This window comes from Mauremys reevesii, linkage group 27 (assembly GCF_016161935.1).
Source record: "Mauremys reevesii isolate NIE-2019 linkage group 27, ASM1616193v1, whole genome shotgun sequence".
NCBI classification, from domain to species: Eukaryota; Metazoa; Chordata; order Testudines; family Geoemydidae; genus Mauremys; species Mauremys reevesii.
The window spans coordinates 4,074,974-4,088,641 of NC_052649.1; the positions used below are offsets into that span (position 1 = coordinate 4,074,974).

The window sequence follows — 13,668 nt, forward strand, 5'->3', positions numbered from 1 at the left end:
ACATATGTGCAATCCGCTTTCTTCCAGTGAATGAGTTGGGTGCGGTTGACATTCTAAAGCAAAATAATGGGCTGGGAATTATATCTCCAATACCTTGAAACAATGGGTTTCAGAGACTCAGCAAACCAAAATACTGGCCCCTGTGGGTTCAATTTAGAAACCCCCATTTTGTCTGGTCTTCTGGCGTTTGGAATCGCTCTTGGCTAATCAATTAATTAGAGGAAATCAAGACTTTTACGTATGTTTGGGAAGGGATGCATCTCCTAAAGGTTCCTTCTATGTATCCTACAGGATTAAAGCCATTGATCATATATTTCCTCCCCCCCCCCGGAATCTAAAATAAACAAGCCAAAACACCCGTGAGCAATAATGTAATCAATCAAATTACCATTATCCCCGCCTTCATTAATATTTGATTTAGGATCCTTTCTAAGCGCAGCACTTTAATCATTTCTGAACTTCTGGGGCATGGAAAACGCTAGAAATCTCCCGAAATTTGCATTCAGGTATATTCGCTTTTATATCTAGTCTGAGATCTATTTAATGGAAACCTGGTTGGCGAGACAAGCATAGCGATTTAATTAACGGGTTGCTTTAATTTATTCAATGCAAATAGATTCGGCAGAAGCGCACGGTACAATATGGTGGAGGTCACGCGAGGGTTTGGTTTCTAACAATGGGCTACCTGCCTACCTGTTTGTGTCAGAGGGGTCCTTGGCGCAATGCTTGATGTATTCCATAACGCACACAAGGTTTGTACAAGGGTCTCCTTCATGGAAGATCTTGTGTGGTTTATAACCCACGCACGCACATATACGTATAAGAGGTATAAGAGGCATCTTTGAGCAAGGACTTCTGTATCCTAGTTTTGATATTTTCACACACACACACACACACACACACACACACACACACACACACACACACACACACACACACACACACACGACTCTATACAACTGAGTTGCTCCACGCCTGAAATATACCACTCTGATTTTACGCTTCCTATATTATCGTCAGTTACATCCGCTTCGAACTGAGACGAAAAAAAATGCAGTGGGAGGAAAAATTCAAAAAAGATCTTTTAAATAATAGGGTGAGAGTTATGAAGATCTTTACAGGGCGAGCGCAGAAAAAAACGCTTGGAAGTCTTGTAAAAAAAAGGGTGGGGGGAGGAAACATTTAAAAAAAGGTGAAAAAAGAATTTTCCAGGTAGAATGAATGCCCTTTCTTGCGTCCCGCACCGAGAAGGAAGAATTTTCTGGATTTCTCTCTAATGGCTGCTGAAAGTGATTTTCCCATTTAACTTGAAACCTAGACAAGCCAGAGTGATTGACGTGTGTTAGGTCTACCCAGTCCACTCATATACACATGTACATGCAAGGTAAGAAACGCTTTAAGATAAATAGCTGGGCAGGTTTTTTGACTTGGGGCTGCGGGACGGAGTGAGCAGGATCCTCTGAGCTGTGGGAAACAAAACAAAACAACTACCCCACAAAACCAAACCCGAGCAAAATTGTTATACAAGGATATGAAAGGAAGAAAAAGAGACAAACACGATAAGAAGTTGTCAGCTCTAGAGGGGAAAATGGAAGGGGATCCAGGAGAAAAGACAAACAGAACTACGAATCCTTGGGAAAAGATCATTATTGTTTCCTCATCTAATTGTAGACTAGACATGAATCTCTCTGCTTGGGAAGAAAATCCACTTGGGGAATAAGAAAAAAAAATAGGGTGATTCTCCTAAGCATTCAGTGTATACAACACATGTTGGAGTTGAAAAGAATGTACCTTGTGATGCACTTGGGTGCCTGATGTCTAGCACCACTTTATGTCCCAAGTTCACCAGTATTTCAGTTACTAGGATAACCAGACAGCTTTTCACTTTTCCTGAAATGTTTATTTAGTTTGGGGATTTTTGCGGTTGACACGAAAACATTATCCAGGAGACAAGGAAATATGAGAATAAATCAAGCGGGTCATTCCAGTTCTGCAAATCTAAATGCAAAACCTACAATTCCGGATTTTTTAAAGTGGAGACAAAATATTCTTAATCTAACGCTTCAACCAAAACTGAGCCAGCAGCCATTTAAGTGGGATAGAGTAAAATCCCCTTCTCTTATTGAAAATATTTCAAATAACACTGGGTTCAAAAATCTTCTTTTCTATGGAGCACTGCTTCGCTATATTTTTCTTATCTGATTTAACCGGCGAAAATCAGATAAAAACAGCAGTGACCATATTTTCTTCTTTTCTTAAAAAAAGACATTATACCGCACTTAATGAAAACACATCCGACAGAGCCTTTCATTCAAATATTTGAACCAAAACCGCATCCCTTTATAAATTCGGCTGTTGAATTCAATAAAAGAGCGTGGGACCCTGAAATTAAAGTTTAGAATATACAATTAATGCTAAAATAATTTAGCTATTGTGAAAATTAAGATAATTATATAAACTGGAATACATCAGTATACAATAATTACATATGTAATTACCTATGTGTTCGTATATATAGTTCAAACAAGCCTTTAGTATAATCGTTACTGATTGTTTTTAAAGATCAAATTTCCAGCTTTATATCAAGAAAACGCCTGCATTTTATTGGCATATTTTCATGTTTTTTTCCCCACTCTGTTTCATTTTTATATATGCATATAAACACGCAAATATATAAGTGTTTCTGAAAATCCCAACTGCCTTGCATTGAGAGCGATGGCTTTGCAGCGCCGATCACTGTGAATTTTAAATTAGATAAACATTGTGGTTCTATTGTTGTTGTTGTTGTTTTTTCGTTCTGCTATTTTAAAAGTCGAGCTTAGATCCTTTTAAAAATAGGACCCTAGCTGCATGCTGGCAAGCGGACAGAGATTCATTTCTAGAGTTTCCAGAACTTGCACCGATTCTTGTTTGTTTTTAAAAAGCTAACAGTTCTCCTGCGTTCCTCTCATCCCAGAATCTGAGAAGCGGTATTTGAAGCACGCACTGAGATGACACAGGCTCGATCCTGCTTCCACTGAAATCAAAGACAAAATATCTACTCCAAAGGCACGTGAGGAGAATAAAAACTTCCTTTCCCCCTGTAGTTACTGGAAAACTTAGGGAATCTTTTAAAACAACAACAACAACAACCCTGCAAATGTTGAGGGCTCTCACTGAGAGATGCGTCGCTTTCTTATTAATGGACTGATCTTGCGATGAAGTGAAATACAGAAATGGAACAAATGATCGGGCTGCGGCCAGTGGCATGGGAAGGATGTTAACCCCACATGACTTTAGTAGGAACGTGTCTAACGTCCAGCAGATACATTTGAAACAGTCACTTACTTTCATTCTCTTCCACAGGCTTGAGAGTGGCCATCATGGTTATTCAGTGCTATTTACAAACTCAGTGCCACGGTGGGATCACCATGCTGCTTGTGTGGACTTTAATTTCTGTGGGTTTGTTTTCTTTTCACTCATGGAAGGCGCAGACCCGCCTTGCTGGTGCACCCAAAACTCCCATTAACTACAATGGGAGACTTGGATGCGAAAGGGAAAACAGTATTGGCTCCATATATATTCTTAATCCAGAGAGACATCTGGTAAGGAACATTCTCTGTTCATTCATATATCAAGGCCCAGGTCCAATTTCTTTGCTAATTTTAAATCTTTGAAATCTGCATGGAAGCGCTTCCCAAAGTGCATACACACGTGGGCATTTTCTTTCTTTCTTTCTTTCTTTCTTTCTTTCTTTCTTTCTTTCTTTCTTTCTTTCTTTCTTTCTTTCTTTCTTTCTTTCTAACTAAAATGATCAGGGATACCGTTGGATGTGAGAAAATTAAATATTTCCCTAGGGGGTAACATCTTTGTAGAGTATTTTCTCCATTCCCAGCTTTCTGCTCCTTTCTTTTGTTCAAGTTCACGCTCACCGCACACCGAGGCGGGGTTGGGATTTTTTTTTTTTTTTTTGCTGCAGAGGTTTTTGTCATTGAACTTGACTCCATGTTGTAAACATTCCTTTGACCCCCACAGGCATCCTGAGAGATCCCATTAAAGAAGAAACCTGACTGCTCTGTGTGTGTTTAGCCCTTTTGCAAGTCCTAACAGAATCACAAGCAAACCCAGTCAGGAGAAATCAAAGGTAAATCTTTATTCGACGATTTACAAGTTGAGTTACAAAAGTAGACTTATTTTGCAATAACACAAAACGGTATTGACCTTCTTAAGTGTTACGATGATGAGCATCGTCCCATCATTTTAGCTTAAATAAGAAAGCGCTTAAAATTGCCTCCAGTAATGATCTGAACACAGAGAAACTAAACTAAATAACGTTATAACAAGACATTTACAGGGGAATGTCTTTTTAGTGTGTTATAATGCAAAGAGAGACAACGCAACTATTTTTCTCCACCCCGAATATCAAATCCAGGACCGCTACCCAAGTTAAATGCTGGATAATAACAAAAAGAAATCAAATAAATTAGAATATTGTTTGCAAACTGAATTGCCATTGATAAGTAATGACACCACTGCCGGCTACTGGCATAAAATGTACCATCCAGGGGAAATAAAGCGGATTGATCAGATTCTAACGCCGATGTAGCAGACTGCACACTGCGCACTGAAATGAAATATGTCATTTTCTCCCCGTTTTAAAATTCGAACACCTACAAGGTTTGCCAATCGGTTGCGCTTAAGGAACATTCAATACATGTTAGTTCCAAGTGCAGGCGATCCTGTGTTGAATATAAACATAAAATAGAGGATTGTAACGTATCGTATCCATTCTGCATTGCAACGGATAGAAGCAAGACACGGGTTAATTTCAAGGACAGATTTGCCCTCAGTGTATTTTCTTTGTTGCGATCAGTTAAACAGTGGGGATGTTTTAAATCTTAAAATGTACAGTCATTGGAAAATACACAATGACAATCAAGACGGTGTCGGCCATTTTCTTTCATCGGTAGATGGTGGACACAGTATATTCAGCGACAGGGGGAATGTAGCAAGCTCCCATGGAAATCAATGAGCGTTTTCGCCCAGAGGTGTTTTCAATCTACGATGTCAGTCTTAGGCATCTATTTATAAAAACTGCGTTGTTCAGGGATGTCGAACTGGGTCCAAAATATGCAGCCCATTGCACCGGAGTCAGATCTTGTAAACAATCCCGTTTCCCTTAAATCTGCCTTTGATACGGGTTAGACAATGATGAAAGAGGGCTGGTGTTAGCAGGAGCACATCTTACTCCTGCTGCAGAAAGTTGCGCCTTCAATCTTCTTTTTTTTTGGTCGGGAAAAGCGACGCAGGCGAAAGGCCGCGGCGCGCTGTATGATTAGTTCCGCGGTGCAAATAAGGCTTGCTTTCTTTGGAAGTTGTAGCCTGAATAGTGGCATTTTAAAACTGTGACCCGCAGACAAATCAGGTGCCTTAGGTGCTCCTGGAAGTTTAAGGAATTCCCAGGAAAGACCCAACGAAGAAAGAAAAACGATTTTCTTCCGGGGAGGGGGGTAAAGGCCATCATTTCATTTTGTAAGAACCCAACAAATTACTCTATTTGAATCAAGTATCAGAGGGGTAGCCTTGTTAGTCTGTATCCACAAAAACAAGGAGGAGTCCGGAGGCACCCACACTCTGTTAAAAATCCTTTTAGCTTTCTGCACTGGGACATTTCCTCACAATTCCCACAGGGATTTTCTTTTCATAAGAGCCAAGTCTGTAAAATTCTCTTTATATGGATTTGCTTTTATTGCACAAACTAAGGTGGAAAAGGCACCTGGATAGCCAGAGACAGGTTAACACGCTTAAGGGAAGTTTTAGTTGTTCTTCATGTGAAAATGAGTTCACATTATGAAGAGAGTTAGTTATTTCTGCCTACAAATTAAATTAGTGGGATCACAGTTATTTTCAGGCGCCTGCAGCAGACCAGGTGGCCCTTTCATGGCGTTTGTTGCAAATTAATTCTTAGACACCAACACCATCATCATATTTTGTCAACATTAGATCATTCTGCGGCATAATGTTTAGCTACTAGTGCATTTTCTGGATCATGAGGGTGCCATAAGACAGTCATTATGAAAAAAATATGAATCAAAATGCATTTCTCTGCAGCACCTTAGCTGCTGCACGCTGGCGCAAAAGCACGGTAGCCAATCAGAACGCTGACCTTATGCCTGTGGTTGTAGAGTCCATTATTAATAGTTAAGTGTGTCACCTTTATAGTGTGGCTAGCTGCTGTTGGGCCTACCACCTTATATGAAACCCGTTCAACGCTGCCAGGTTCATAAGAAGCAGCTATATCAAGGTGGTGTAGCTTACTAGAAGTTGGTTCAATAAAAGATATTGCCTCACCCACCTTGTCTCTCTAATATCCTGGGACCCACACTGCTACAACAACTCTGCATTACAGCTGCGGGTGCGTTTGCATCTGCATGTTGCTTTAGCACATTAAACATGCTATCATGTGAGAAAGAGGATGCATAAAATGCAATTGCACATGTATAAACAGAACGACACAGTGAAATTGGTTGATTTTGTGCTTCCGCTGTCTTACTGATTGCATTAGAAGGAAAACTACCAGTCACAACCACCAAGAAAGTCGTGCTAGAAAAACCTCTCACCCCAGCCCCCTGGATATGCTCTCTGTAAACAAAATCATCATATATTTCTTTTGCTACATGCAGTTGTTTTTTTTAAATCAGTTCTGGTAATCTTAAATGCTTTAAGGTTGTGTGCAAAAAGGTAGAATAACACACTGATAATCTCCTTAATGAGAAATAATTGTAACAGGCATAAACGCAAGCCTGTGTGCTATGCAAGAGGAACAAATATGTGTTTAAAATTGATTGTGAACAGCTGAAAATGAAAGATAGATGTTTTGCACATTTAATCAAATTAAAATGTTGGAAGATCTTCTAGTAAGTAATACTAGAAGAAACATTATAGTAATGTAATTCAGCTGTTGATAGTATGTAATTCCTTTTAGACACAATTTGGACATAAGATTTGGCATTTTTTCTCCTTAAAGACACTGTTCGGCAAGGTACATAAGCAACTGTCAAACTTTAGTCACTGAAGGAAGTAAAAAAGTACTTTTCAGAATCAGGGCCTAAAACTTGGTGATATTGGCCCTTAAAATTAAATTATCTGATGCCCGTCTTTAAAATATAATTGTAAGAGAATCAGAATTTCCATGAAATCCAGTATTTATTCAAATTGGGGTGGGTTAAGAAAAAAAGCCCTCAGATCTGGAAACATTCCAATATCAAAAGAATGTCTAGAAGAAATACCATACTGTGAAATTAAAGCTTAGTCTATAAAAGTACATGGGAATAGGATCTGGCTCAGAGACCTGAAAAACACTCTCTCTCTCTCTCTCTCTCTCTCTCTCTCTCTCTCTCTCTCTCTCACACACACACACACACACACACACACACACACACACACAGTATTCGCCCTGCATAGAATTTATCTGAAAAGTGATTGTATTATTTTTATTCCACATTTAATTTAACCTAAATTTGCAAAGTGAAATAAGTAAATACAGTAAAATATGAAAATTGGGGGGAAAATAGATTACATGCTTTTTCCTTCATCACAGAAATGGTTCAAAACACACGCCATTAAGCATGGGACACTGGAACTTGAAAGCTTTAGGTTCCATAGCTTTTAATCATCCGGTATGTCACAGGTTTCAGAGTGGTACCCGTGTTAGTCTGTATCAGCAAAAACAATGAGGAGTCCTTGTGGCACCTTAGAGACTAACAAATTTATTTGGGCATAAGCTTTTGTGGGCTAGAACCCACTTCATCAGATGCATGAAGTGGAAAATACAGGAGCAGGTATGAATACATGAAAGGATGGGAGTTGCCTTACCAAATGTGAGCTCAATCTAATGAGACAATTCACTTAACAGCAGGATACCAAGGGAGGAAAGATAACTTTTGACGTGGTAATGAGAGTGGTCCATTTCAGACAGTTGACAAGAAGGTGTGAGTAACAGTAGGGGAAAATAGGTTTAGGTTTTGTAATGACCCAATCACTCCCCGTCTTTATTCAGGCCTAATCTGATGGTGTCCAGTCTGCAAATTAATTCCAGTTCTGCAGTTTCACATTCGAGTCTGTTTCTGAAGGTTTTTTTTGTTAAAGAATTGCCACTTTTAGGTCTGTTATTGAGTGACCAGAGAGATTTAAGTGTTCTCCAACTGGTTTTTGAATGTTATGATTCCTGATGTCAGATTTGTGTCCATTTATTCCAGTAATGCCCCTCTGCCATGTACATTGGCCAAACCGGACAGTCTCTATGCAAAAGAATAAATGGACACAAATCTGACATCAGGACTCATAACATTCAACACAGACAGATTCTTTTCTATATTGAATGCCTTTACTGTCCAGTAATTTCTGTCTTACAGCAGAAAAAACAAAGTTGGAGACACTTTGATTCTATAACTCAGAGGATACAGTGCAAAAAGAGACCAAAAGTGTGCAGCAAAACCTGAAGTTTTCTCAGCAAAAGTCAAATTGAGGTGTGTGATTAGCTACATTCAGACTGTGTGGAAAAAACTATACAGCGTCTAATCATTTGAAACAATATGTAAACAGATGTACTTGGTTAAGTTTAACAATTTGTGTAAAGCCATAAAGGCCAGTGCTAGGCTGGAAGGCATCCAGGTGCTTCTTGTTAAAATTCCACCACCAAACCGAATGGCAAGTTCAGGTGTAAAAAGAACGAGGAGTACTTGTGGCACTGTAGAGACTAACAAATTTATTTGAGCGTACGCTTTCATGGGCTAAAGTCCACTTCATCAGATGCATGCAGTGGAAAATACAGTAGGAAGATATATATATACAGAGAACGTGAAAAAATGGGTGTTGCCAGACCAACTCTAATGAGACTAATTGGTTAAGGTGGGCTATTATCAGCAGAAGAAAAAAAACCTTTGTAGTGATAATCAGGGTGGCCCATTTCAAGCAGTTGACAAGAAGGTGTGAGTAACAGTAGGGGGAAAATTAACATGGGGAAATAGTTTTAAGTTTGTGTAATGACTCATCCGCTCCCAGTCTTTATTCAAGTCTAATTCAATGGTGTCCAGTTTGCAAATTAATTCCAGTTCTGCAGTTTCTTGTTGGAGTTTGTTTTTGAAGTTTTTTTGTTGAATAATTGCGACTTTTAGGTCTGTAATTGAGTGACCAGGGAGGTTGAAGTGTTCTCTGACTGGTTTTTGACTGTTATAATTCTTGATGTCTGATTTGTGTCCATTCATTCTTTTGAGTAGAGACTGTCCAATTTGGCCAATGTACATGGCAGAGAGGCATTGCTGGCGCATGATGGCATATACCACATTGGTAGATGTGCAGGTGAATGAGCCTCTGATAGTGTGGCTGATGTGATTAGGGCCTATGATAATGTCCCCTGAACAGATATGTGGACAGAGTTGGCAATGGGCTTTGTTGCAAGGATAGTGTTAATGTTTTTATTGTGTGGTGTATGGTTGCTAGTGAGTATTTGCTTCAGGTTGGGGGGTTGTCTGTAAGTGAGGACTGGCCTGTCTCCCAAGGTCTGTGAGAGTGAGAGATTGTCCTTCAAGATAGGTTGTAGATCCTTGATGATGCTCTGGAGAGGTTTTAGTTGGGGGCTGAAGGTGATGGCTAGTGGCGTTCTGTTACTTTCTTTGTTGGGCCCGTCCTGGAGTAGGTTACTTCTGGATACTCTTCTGGCTCTGTCAATCTGTTTCTTCACTTCAGCAGGTGGGTATTGTAGTTGTAAGAATGCTTGATAGAGATCTTGTAGGTGTTTGTCTGAGGGGTTGGAGCAAATGTATCTTAGAGCTTGGCAGTAGACAATGGATCATGTGGTGTGATCTGGATGAAAGCTGAAGGCATGTAGGTAAATATATTGGTCAGTAGGTTTCCAGTATAGGGTGGTGTTTATGTGACCATCGCTTATTAGCACAGTAGCGTCCAGGAAGTGGATCTCTGTTTTGCCCCATCCCCAATCTATCTATTATTTTCAGATAGCACCAGTCTTCATGGTGTCTACATCATTCGGACTCTTAAAAATTTGAAGACCAGTATTTAATCTTGCCTCCATGCAGACAGATGAACGGGATGACCTCTTGGGTGCCTGTGCAGCAGTACAGTTCTATGCGTCTATGATTTTTATCCCCTTTGGTATGCATCACATTGCCTTGAATGTCCATTTTTTCCCCTGGGAAAAAGGTATGTTCATTCTTTAGACTCACCTAAAGGGTCTTCTTCACGCACACAGCCCTCCCATCTTCAGATCACAAAAGTGAGATGCTATGCTGTACTATCAATATGCTCTGTATATTTTTTCAGGAACAAAGTAGAAACATTTTCAACAAGTGACTCGTAATATAAGTTTGTATGCCCAGTTCTGTGACCTCTCCATGGTTATCATTAAGAGAAAGTGCTTTTGTTTAAATAAGAAAACAAATACATTGATTCCATAGCCCTTCTCTTTGAGCACAGGGAAACAAGGTAAGGGAATTTTTATGGGAATCCCTGGTTAAAGTATTATCACACACTGATAAAGACTCTTGATCTTACAATTCATTCTTTCCTTCCTTATTTCAGACAGCCTCAAAATATACTAGGTCGGGGTGGCCAACCTGAGCCTGAGAAAGAGCCAGAATTTACCAACATACATTTCCAAAGAGCCACAGTAATAAGTCAGCAGCACCCCCGATCAGCGCGTCCTGCCCACCAGCAGCCTCGCTGATCAGCGCTGCTCCCTTCCCTCCCCGCACCTCTCAATCAGCTGTTTCCTGGTGTGCAGGAGGCTCTGGGGGTGGGGGAGGAGGGCGGACACGGCAGGCTCAGAGGAGGGGGTGGAGTGGGGGCAGGGCCTGTGGCAGAGCCAGGAGTTAAGCAATGAGCACACACACACACACACCCCGGGCACATTGGACAGTTGGCGCCTGTAGCTCCAGCCCCGGAGTTGGTGCCTGTACAAGGAGCCGCATATTAACTTCTGAAGAGCCGCATGTGGCTCCAGAGCCACAGGTTGGCCACCCCTGGACTAGGTGCTTCACACAAAGATAAAATGTGTATAGTTAGCAGCAAATGTGCACTCTACCAAATACACAAAAGAAACATTGCATAAATAGCAGTGCTGGTGAAAACCTTGTGTAGATACTGTTCTATTGTCAGAAAAAGTCCTTTTGCTGGTAGAGCTTATTTTGTTCCAGGAACTGGTAAAATAAGCTGCATCTTCACTAGGAGGGTTTGCTCCTATAGTTACACAGGCCTGTAGATAAGGCTTTAGTCTTTCGTATTCCTTATTCAGGGGCCCTTTCTGCTGTTTTAGGCCTCAGGGTCTAGTAGTTGCAGCCATTCAAGTTTTTTCCTTGAACGTGACTGGCCTTGACATCTTATTTCAATAACTCGCATGGTCAACTTCCAAACTATTACTAGAGCCCAGTTCCTCCTGCATCCTAGGAATCTCAGCCTTTCCGAATAGCATCTGAGATGCTTTCCATGATTTGTGCCAGATCCTCAGTGGGGGGTTAATTGGCATAGCTCCATTAAAGCCATTATCTTGGAACTGGAATAATTTAATTTTCCCAGAATTTTTCAGTCTGGCTTTCTCACTTATGCTCTTAAAAAATAAATCTAATGCTAAAGTTCTTTCAAAATGTTGGTGTTTGGAATATTAGCTCCCCTGTTCTCTGTTCCTCTCTAACTGCCCATCTACAGAGGGTCTGCAAATGTACAGCGAGGCTCCAATGTCCATGGTATCCATTCCTGCTGATGCAGCTGTTTATCCTCAATTTTTTGTCTTTTATGGGAGAGCTTTTGGCCCCCTTTTTGGTTGTCTGTGCCTAGTCATCATTCCGGCACATTCCACTAAACCTAGGATTACACAAATGCAGAAACCCAGTGGTGGGTGTGGAAGGATCTGGAGATTGGGCAGGGAGGATTGGGTATGGCCATTCTTATGTTTTTATTTTAATTTTTAATTTTTTAATTTTTTTTTTTTTTAATAATAATTAAAAAAAATAAAATTCTATTTGAAAATATTTTTCAAATAATATCTTTCTAAATACTCAAACTTTAACTAATACTCTTTAATAATACTCAAATAAATACAAAAAAAAAAAATACACAAACAAAACACAAAAAACACAAACCAAAACAGGGGAACACTAAGTTGAGGGGTGGGTTGCCTGCTTGCCTTTTTTGTCCACTTGTCCACATGTGTGTTGGGTGCCTTGAGTGCTGTTCCCAAAATTCTCAGTGAGGTGGCAGGGCAAGCAGCTGCTGGACTCTCAGGTGAGCAGTTGGTGGTTGTTGGTTTTTGAGAGGTGAGAGAGGACTGGGAGAGGAGATGAGGGGATGATGGGATGGGGGATGCTGGCTAGGGTGCTGGTCCCCCAGCCCAGCCCAAAGGTCAGGGCTAAAGACCAAATTATTACCAAATGGGGGCAAATTGTGGGGCCCTGGAGCCTGTTTTGCATTCTGGGAGCATGTTGTTGATGATGTTGCATCTCTTCTCTCTCTTCTGCATCTCCATCTTCTTCTCCATTTCGCTTCGCCATGGTGATACATTCCGACCACATTGGCACTGACCTGGCCTCCTGGCCTCTGTGACCGGCCTGGAAAGCTGCATTTCCTTTCTTTCTTTCTCTCTCCTCCTCTCCTCCTCTCTCTCTCCCACTCTGACCAGTCTGTGACCAGCAAGTTTTTCCCAAGTTCAGCCCAGTCTCCTCCCGTCTCCTCAGTCTGTTGGTTGGCAGTAGAGCAGATAGAGGCTCTGTCCTTGATGGACTGCTCATTGCAGGAGCTATGGCTGTAGGAGGAGGGGGGAGGGTGGGAGATATACCAGACAAGTTAGAGATTTTTTAGAGAGCTTTTTTTTGGATTTTTTTTTATTTCTATTAGACTGATCCTTTTCCATTCATTGGGGAACATGGGGAACCTCCCCTCAGACCCACCCCCCCCACCCCACCCCAGGGCTGGAGAGGGGAGCAGGGAGAGCTCACAGCAGCTACTCACCATGTGGAGAGTGGAGTGGAGGGGAGGGGTTGGGCAATGGATGGAGCATTGGCTCCACCTCTCCACCCACCAACGTGGTCTCAGCACAGCCAGCACAGGAGTGGGAAGTGGGACTGCAGGAACACCAGAATTGTCTTGCCGTGCCAAACAAACATCAAATCAGGTGGACTGACTCTAAAATCACACTTCAGTCCTTGCCCTGCTCCTTACATGGGCTGGATTGCACAATGACAAACCCGCCCTACAATTAGTTTTTTACCCTTTATGTTTAAATGTTAGGGTGAAATTCAGCCCTGTGCAGGAGGCCAGCTCCAGGCCTGTGCAGCATTGGAGACCTCAAAATAGAGCTACAGGAGACTTAGGTGGTGCATAGCCCTGGGGCTGCCTCTCTATACTGGACTGAATCCTACCCTTCTTGAACAGCTTTCACATCCTTTAGCTGATTTTCCTGTTCCTCCCACCGGAGGCTGCGGAATGAGACCCCTTTGAACCCAGGGCCCAATCTCTTCGGCTTACCTAGATGCTGAAACTAGAGGTGGGGGGATGCTCTCCATCCCCTGGCTTGAAGTGGTCTCCATTATACACAGGGTTTACAGCGTTGTTCAACGGCTCTCAGCCCCTGCACTATGCAAATTGCTCCAGCGCCCCTGTTGGCTTAAGTACCTTGTT

General features: G+C 41.4%; 1 long non-coding RNA gene across 1 annotated transcript; it reads left to right on the top strand.

The window, feature by feature from the left end:
* The first annotated feature begins 3,012 nt into the window (after positions 1-3,012).
* Positions 3,013-4,918, top strand: LOC120392309. Its single transcript, XR_005591661.1, has 2 exons — positions 3,013-3,584; positions 4,015-4,918. It is a non-coding gene; the product is annotated as an uncharacterized LOC120392309 (long non-coding RNA).
* The last annotated feature ends 8,750 nt before the right edge of the window (positions 4,919-13,668 follow it).